This window comes from Prosopis cineraria, unplaced genomic scaffold, assembly GCF_029017545.1.
Source record: "Prosopis cineraria cultivar Desert tree isolate PC_DT_omini unplaced genomic scaffold, ASM2901754v1 PC2, whole genome shotgun sequence".
Lineage (NCBI taxonomy): Eukaryota > Viridiplantae > Streptophyta > Magnoliopsida > Fabales > Fabaceae > Prosopis > Prosopis cineraria.
The window spans coordinates 27,024,068-27,033,240 of record NW_026555333.1 but is presented as its reverse complement, the minus strand read 5'-3'; the positions used below and the strand labels follow the sequence as shown (position 1 = coordinate 27,033,240).

Below are 9,173 nucleotides of genomic sequence, written 5' to 3'. Positions count from 1 at the left end.
TAAAATTTCATGTAATTTAGTAAAAAAATAGAAATTCCATTATTTCTAAATTGATTCATATGATTCGATGAAGAATGGGAGAAAATAGTGGGATATTTTCTATAAATGGGGAAAGTTAAAATGCTTGGGGGTGTAAATGTAGGAATGTCTACAATACTCAAGTTGAATCAGATACAAATTAAAGGGTTTTGTAGGTTCATTGATCAGGGCTTAATAGAAGAACTTTCTAAGTTTTCAAAAATTGAAGATACAAATTAAGAAATTGAATTTCAATTATTTGGTAAAACCCTTGATAAAGAAAAAGATGCTATAGATGACTCACTCACATATTCCTCTGAATTATATGTATTTGCAGGATTAATTTGGAAAACCTGTAGGGATATCTAAGAACAAATGATTTTTATTGGAAACATTCCTCTAATGAATTCCCTGGGAACTTCTATAATAAATGGAATATACAAAATTGTAATCAATCAAATATTGCAAAGCCTCGGTATCTATTACCATTCAGAATTAGACCATAATAGAATTTCAGTTTATACTGGCACTATAATATCAGATTGGGGAGGTAGATTAGAATTAGAGATTGTTAGAAAAGCAAGGATATGGGCTCATGTGAATGGGAAACAAAAAATTTCTATTTTAGTTCTATCATTAGCTATGGGTTCAAATTTAAGAGAAATTCTAGAGAATGTTTGTTACCTTGAGATTCTCTTATCTTTCCTAAATGATAAGGAGAAAAAAAAAAGATTAGGTCAAAAATAATGCTATTTCAGAGATTTATTAACAATTTGCTTGTGTCGGTAGAGATCCAGTATTTTTTGAATCCTAATGTAAGGAATTACAAAAAAAATTCAAGATGTGAATTACGAAGAATTGGTTGACAAAATATGAACCGACAACTAAATCTTGATATACCTTAGAATAATACATTTTTGTTACCATGAGATATATTGGTAACTACAGATCATTTGATTGGAATGAAATTTGGAATGGGTATACTTGACGATATGAATCATTTGAAAAATAAATGTGTTCATTCTGTAGTAGATCTCTTACAAGATCAATTTAGATTGGCTCTCGTTCATTTAGAAAATATAGTTAAAGGAACTATATGTGGAGCAATTAGGTATAAATTGGTACCGACTCCTAAAATTTGGTGACTTCAACTCCATTAACAACCACTTATGAATCTTTTTTTAGATTACACCCATTATCTCAAGTTTTGGATCGAACCAATCCATTGACAGAAATAGTTCATGGTAGAAAATTGAGTTATTTAAGCCCTAGAGGATTGACAGGGCGAACTACTAGTTTTCAAATACGAGATATCCATCCTAGTCATTATGGACGCATTTGCCCAATTGACATGTATGAAGGAATCAATGTTGGACTTATCAAATCCCTATCAATTCATGCAAGGATTGTTCATTAGGGGTCTATAGAAAGTCCATTTTTTGAAATCTTTAAGAGATCAAAAAGAATACAGATGCTTTATTTATCACCAAGTAGAGACAAATATTATATAGTAGCAACAAGAAATTCTTTGGTACTAAATCAAGGTATTCAGGAGGAACAAGTTGTTCCAGCTTAATACCGTTAAGAATTTCTGACTATTGCGTAGGAATAAGTTCATCTTTGAAGTATTTTTCCCTTCCAATATTTTTCTATTGGAGCTTCGCTCATTCCTTTTATCGAGTATAATGATTCGAATCAGGCTTTAATGAGTTCTAATATGCAATGTCAAGTAGTTCTACTTTCTCAATCTAAAAAGTACATTGTTGGAACTGGATTGGAATGCCAAGTAGCTCTAGATTCAGGGGTTCTCGCTATAGCCGAACGCGAGGGAAAGATCATTTATACTAATACTGACAAGATAATTTTATCAAGAAATAGGGATACTCCAAGGATTCCATTAGTTATGTATCAATGTTCCAACAAAAATACTTGCATGCATCAAAAACCCTAGGTTCAGCGAGGTAAATGCATTAAAAAGGGACAAATTTTAGTGGATGGTGCTGCTACAGTTAGTGGTGAACTCACTTTGGGAAAAAATGTATTAGTAGCTTATATGCCGTGGGAAGGTTACAATTCTGAGGATGCTGTACTCATTAGTGAGCATCTAGTCTACAAAGATATTTATACTTCTTTTCATATATGAAAATATGAAATTCAGACTCATGTGACAAGCCACAGTCTTGAAAGAATCACTGATGAAATACCACACCTAGAAGCCCATTTACTTTGAAATTTAGACAAAAATGCAATTGTGAGACTAGGATCTTGGGTAGAGACGGGCAATATTTTAGTAGGTAAATTGACACCTCAAATAGCAAAAGACTTATTGATATGGTCTTCAATCCATTAGGGGTACCTTCACAAATAAATGTAGGATAGATATTTCAATGCTCACTTGGGTTAGCAGGGGGTATGCTAGATAGACATTATCAAATAGCACCTATTAATGAGAGATACGAGCAAGAGGCTTTAAGAAAACTAGTGTTCTCTAAATTATATGAAGCCAGTAAGCAAACAGTGAATCCATGGAAATTTGAACCCGAGTATCTAAGAAAAAGCCTTATATCTTGAAAATAATTCATCAAGTTGATGATAAAATACATGGACGCTCTAGTGGACATTATGCACTTATTACGCAATAACCCCTTAGAGGAAGGGGCCAAGTAAGGGGGACAATGGGTAGGAGAAATGGAGGTTTGGGCTCTAAAGGGATTTGCTGTTGCTCATATTTTACAAGAGACTCTTACTTATAAATTAGATCATATTAGAGCTCATCGAGAAGTACTCGGGACTATGATTATTGAAGGAACAATACCTAAACTTGAAGATGCTCCAGAATCCTTACGATTGCTTATTCGAGAACTACGATCTTTGGCTTTAGAGCTAAATTATTTCCTTGTATTTGAGAAGAACTTCCAGATTCATAGGAAGGAAGCTTAATCAGAATGAGTCATAATTTTTCTTCTATGATTGATCAGTATAAACATCAACAACTCTGAATTAGATCAGTTTCTCCTCAACAAATAAGTGCTTGGGCCAAAAAAAATGCTACCTAATAGAGAGATAGTTAGGGAGGTAACAAAACCCTATACTTTTTATTACAACACCAATAAGCCTGAAAAAGATGGATTATTTTGTGAAAGAATTTTTGGGCCTATGAAAAGTGGGATTTGTGCTTGTGAAAATTATCAAGTAATCGGAGATAAAAAAGAAGACTAAAAATTTTGTGAACAATATAGAGTAGAAATTTGTTGATTCTTGGATATAGAGATATCAAATGGGATATATTAAATTGGCATGCCCAGTAACCTATGTGTGGTATTTGAAACATCTTCCTAGTTATATTGCAAATCTTTTAGATAAACCTCTTAAGGAATTAGAGTGTCTAGTATACTGCAATGTGTGATTTGATCCAAATTCTCATTTTACAGATTTAGAATGAAAAATTGTCATTCCATTCAATCAAATTAGGATGCCCTAGATCTAACATGTCTCTTGGGGTGAGTAACATGAAGCTCAGAATTATGGGTGTATTTAAGATTCCCAAATAAAAAGGGAATAGGTCTATGGTCAATTTAGTAACAAATAAATATGAATTTATAGTTGTACCTCATTAAAAAAAAAAAGAATTCTTCATTTTTTTGAATTAATTATTCCATTTCTTTTAGATAGAATTAAAATTATGTTCAAATCAAATATGCAAATATATCATGATTTTGAAAGTCTATCCATCACATATAGGCTTAAAGACATCGTGGCATAACCGTCGAGGCAAAGTATAAACCTAAAAGATCAAATGGAATGATACATAGATAAGGAAATCTCTTATAAATTCCAAGGTTAAGAATTTTTCTTTTTTTTTTGAATTAAGAAATTAAGAATTAAAGAGATTCCTTATTCAAAGGGAGGTAGACTACTCAAGAATTTCACATTTCATTTCTTTTATCTTTTATGTCGTAATTGATAATTGAATAAATAATTCAAAAAATCTAAATGGAACAGAAAATCTGAATAGAAATAAAAAGTAGAATAAATCAATGAAATGTTGCTGGTCTTTATTGAGAACTTGAGTAAAGGGTAGAACTTTTAGGGGTTTTATAGAATTTGAAAGCGAGAACCCCTACTTATTTGATGTAACTACTTGAGCGGATGAGAGGAAACTGTCATGTCCGATTTTAAAAGGGAAAATCCTATTGGATCCTATCCAAATTTTTCATTTGCTTGGCCCGTAGTTAAAAAACCTACTTTCTTATAATGACGAGGTTCATTCAAATATGAAATCCAATCCTGGAAATATAGCATCCCACTTTTTTTTACTATCTAAGGTTTTGATACATTTTGAAATCGAGAAATTTCTACTGGAGTAGATTCTATCCGAGAACAATTAGCCGATCTAAATTTGAGAATTCTTATTGATTCTTCATTGATAGAATGGAAAGAATTAGGGGAAGAAGGATCCACAGAAGATCAAAAAGTTGGAAAAAGAAAGAATTTTTTGGTTCGACGCATGGAATTAGCTAGCTAAGCATTTTATTCAAACAAATATAGAACCAAAATGGATGGTTTTATGTCTGTTGCCAATTCTTCCTCCCAAATTGACACCAATTATTCAAATAGGTGGAGGTAAACTAATGAGCTCAAATATTAATGAACTCTATCGAAGAGTTATCTATTGGAACAATACTCTTATCAATCTATTAACAACAAGTAGATTGACGCCAAGGGAATTAGTAATGTGTCAGGAGAAATTGGTACAAGATACACTTCTTGATAATGGAATCTGCGGACAACCAATGAGACAATCATAATAAGGTTCACAAGTCATTTTTAGATGTAATTGAGGGCAAAGAGGGAAGATTTCATGAGACTCTGCTTGGCAAACGGGTTGATTATTCAGGGCATTCTGTCATTGTCCTAGGTCCTTCACATTCATTATATCAATGTAGACTGCCCTGCAAAATAGCAATAGAGCTTTTCTAGATGTTTGTAATTCGTGGTCTAATTAAAAAACATTTTGCTTCAAACACAGGAGTTTCTAAGAATAAAATTCAGGAAAAAGAACCAATTGTATGGAAAATACTTCAAGAGGTTATGCAAGTGCATCCCATATTGCTAAATAGAGCACCTACTCTACATAGAAGGCATACAAGCATTCCAACCCATTTTAGTGGAAGGATGTGCTATTTGTTTACATCCATTAGTTTGTAAGGGATTCAATGTAGACTTTGATGGGGATTAAATGGCTATTTATGTGCCTTTATCTTTGGAGGCTCAAGCAAAATCTCGTTTATTTACGTTTTCCCATATGAATCCTTTATCTCCGGCTATTGGTGATCCTATTTCCGCACCAACTCAAGATATGCTTATTGGGCTTTACATAATAATGAGTGGGAATCGTAAAGGTATTTGTGCAAGCAGGTATAATCCATGTAATCGCAGAAATTATAAAAATGAAAGAATTTATGATAATAACTATAAGTATATGAAAGAAAAAGAAACTTTTTTGCTAATTCCAATGATGCAATTAGAGCTTATCGACAGAAAAGAATAAATTTTGATAGTCCTTTATGGCTTCAGTATTGACTAGATCAATGCATTATTTCTTCAAGAGAAGTTTTTATCGAAGTTTACTATGAATCTTTAGGCATCCATCATGAGATTTATGGGTACTATCTAGTAGTAAGAAGTAAAAAAAGAAATTCGTTATATTATATTTCTTTTTATCAAGAAATTAAAGAAGCTATACAAGGCTTTTGCAGGGCCTATTCATATAGATCATATTTAAGCCAAGTAAATTTATGATACTAATGTCAATTTGAGTTTCTCTGGTTCAACTAGGATCATAGTGCTTAAATTTCTACATGAATCAAGATGAAGAAAAGGAAGTTTTCCAATCATTGACTCAAACCCATTGTCAAACCAAAACCCACTAAGAGGAATATGGAGGTACTTATGACAGAACAAGCCAATCTAGTCTTTCACAATAAAGTGATAGACAGAACTGCCATTAAATGACTTATTAGCAGATTAATAGATCACTTAGGAACGGTATATACATCACACATCCTAGATCAAGTAAAAACTCTAGGGTTTCAGTAAGCTACTACTACATCCATTTCATTAGGAATTGATGATCTTTTAATAATACCTTATAAGGGACGGCTAGTATAAGATGTTGAACAACAAAGTTTGATTTTGGAAAAACACCATCATTATGGGAATGTGCATGCGGTAGAAAAATTATGCCAATCCATTAAGATATGGTATACTATAAGTGAATATCTGCGATAAGAAATGAATCCTAATTTTAAGATGACTGATCCTTTTAATCCAGTCCATATAATGTCTTTTTCAGGAGCTAGAGGAAATACATCTCAAGTACACCAATTAGTAGGTATGAGAGGATTAATGTCAGATCCACAAGGACAAATGATTGATTTACCCATTCAAAGCAATTTACGTGAAGGACTATCTTCAACAGAATATATCATTTCTTGCTATAAATCCCGCAAAGGAGTTATGGATACTATTGTATGAACATCAAATGTTGGATATCTTATATGTAGACTTGTTGAAGTGGTTCAACACATTGTTGTATTTAAAACAGATTGTGGCACTATTTGATGGATTTCTATGAGTCCTCGGAATAGGATGATGCTGGAAAGAATTTTGATACAAACATTAATTGGTCGTGTATTAGCAGATGATATATATACAGGTTCACGATGCATTGCCATTTGAAATCAAGATATTGGGATTAGACTTTTCAATCAATTCATAACCTTTCAAACATAACCAATATCTATTCAAACCATCTTTACTTGTAGGAGTACATTTTGGATCTATCAATTGTGTTATGGCTGGAGTCCTACTCATAGCGACTTAGTGGAACTAGGAGAAGCTATAGGTATTATTGTGGGTCAATCTATTGGAGAACCGGGTACTCAACTAACATTAAGAACTTTTCATACTGGTGGAGTATTCACAGGGGGTACTGCAGAACATGTACAAGCCCCCTCTAATGGAAAAATCAAATTCAATGAGGATTTGGTTCATCTTACATGTACACGTCATAGACTCCCTACTTTTCTATGTTATATAGACTTGTATGTAACTATTGAAAGTGAAACTATTCTACATAATGTTGCTATTCCACCAAAAAGTTTTCTATTAGTTCAAAATGATTAATATGTAGAATAAGTTACAGAATTTTTTCAATTCCAATCGACTAGGCGTATAGTAATAATTAAGTAATACAATGATTTCTAACTATATTTAGAATCACATTACAGTATTTATGTTTTCATTTAAGTATCCTGTATGATATTCTTGCCGCACCTTAGCCATTCCATTTCCATTTCTATTCTAACCCTCTTATTTAATAGATTAATAGAAATGGAATTGATTATCAATTGAATTTAATTAATAAGATGAATTTATTTAACTAGGATCATAGTTCTTAAATTTCTACACAAATCAAGATGAAGAAAAGAAAGTTTTCCAATCATTGACTCAAACCCATTGTCGAACTGAACCCCACTAAGCGGAATATAGAGGTACTTCTGGAAGCATTGGTTTATACATTCCTCTTAGTTTCGACTTTAAGAACCCCACTAAAAGAAATATTGCATTTCAAAAATAGAGACATTAAAGAATTTGAATTCAAAAAAGCTAACAACATGAGGTCAATTTTCTATTGAACATTTCAAAACATTAACAAATATAGATTTTTACTTATATCTTATCTCATTTTGATTTTTAGTTTGTATAAAAATAAATATAAGATATATAAAGGAAAAAAAAATATCCAAAAAGATATTAATAATTAATATATAATATAAAAGACCAAAAAACCAATAATCTTCAAACTTGGCTTGTACAAGAGGCTTTATCATCATATTTGCAAACTTGGCTTGTACAAGAGGCTTTATCATCATATTTGCAACTTGGTTTGCTAAGGGAATGTATGCTAGATCTATGATCTAAGCTTTAATTTTTTCTTTCATGAAATATCTATCAATCTCAACTTGCTTAGTTTGATCATGTTGAACCAGATTGTTTGCAATCTTGAGAGCTATCGTACTATCACACCATATTTTTATAGGAGCTTTCATTTCAACACTAAGTTCCTTTAGTTGTTATACAACCCATATACCTTCCCAAATTCTAAGAGCTAGTGCCCTATATTTAGCTTCTACCGAGCTTTTAGTTATGATTGGTTGTCCCTTACTTCTTTAAGTTACCAGATTACCTTACATAAAGGTGCAATATCCTATAGTGGAGCATCTATCATGGATAGCTCTTGCCCAGTTTGTATCGGTGTAGATTTCTACATCTGTTACACTTTCTGATCTGAGAGTTCTCTTATTTCCATATGTATAAATTTCTACACTTTGCTTATTCCCCTTTGAGAAGAATAAACCCTTTCTAGGTGTATTTTTTAAATATTTAAGGACTTTGTATACAGCTTCCAAATGCTCCCTTTGAGGGTTGCCTACAAACTGGCTTACAACTCCTACTACAAAGGATATATCAGGCCTTGTGTGAGATAAGTATATAAGTTTTCCCACTTGCTTCTGGTATCTTTCATTATTCACTGTCTTCCTATCAAGTTTCACTTTCAAATTTGCAATTTAATTCCATTAGAGTATTTGCAAGTCTTGCTCCCAATATTCCAGTTTCCTTGAACAAATCCAGGGTGTATTTTCTCTGTGATACATTAATGTCCTTTGATAAGCAAGAACCTCCAAACCTAAAAAATATCTTAGATTTCCAATGTCACACTTGAAAATGCAATGTAGATGGTGTGTGAATAGAGGTTTCGACCTTTGGGGTGGGAACCGGCTGAACAGGAGTCACCACTAAAATTTAAAGGGAAATCTTGGGAAACCAATTAAAGGAGAATAAGGATGGTTTGTGAAACCAGAAAATAGGTTCAGGAGTCAATTGAGTGTGGGGAAGGTGTTAGACACCCCACATCACCTATTCATTAGAACAGTTACTTAAGTTTGTTATGTTAAATTAATATGGTTTTAAAGTTATTTTAATTATCCCTTTCTTATTCAAGCATTTAACATAAAAATGATAATAATTAAGTAAGAAATATTTATTTATTTATAAGGGAGGACTTGACTCAAAATCAGACTCTGAGGCCT

General features: G+C 32.3%; 2 pseudogenes; both read left to right on the top strand.

The window, feature by feature from the left end:
• LOC129303634 (DNA-directed RNA polymerase subunit beta-like) lies at positions 1–3,163 on the top strand (annotated as a pseudogene).
• A 2,795-nt stretch (positions 3,164–5,958) lies between these two features.
• LOC129302082 (DNA-directed RNA polymerase subunit beta''-like) lies at positions 5,959–7,218 on the top strand (annotated as a pseudogene).
• The last annotated feature ends 1,955 nt before the right edge of the window (positions 7,219–9,173 follow it).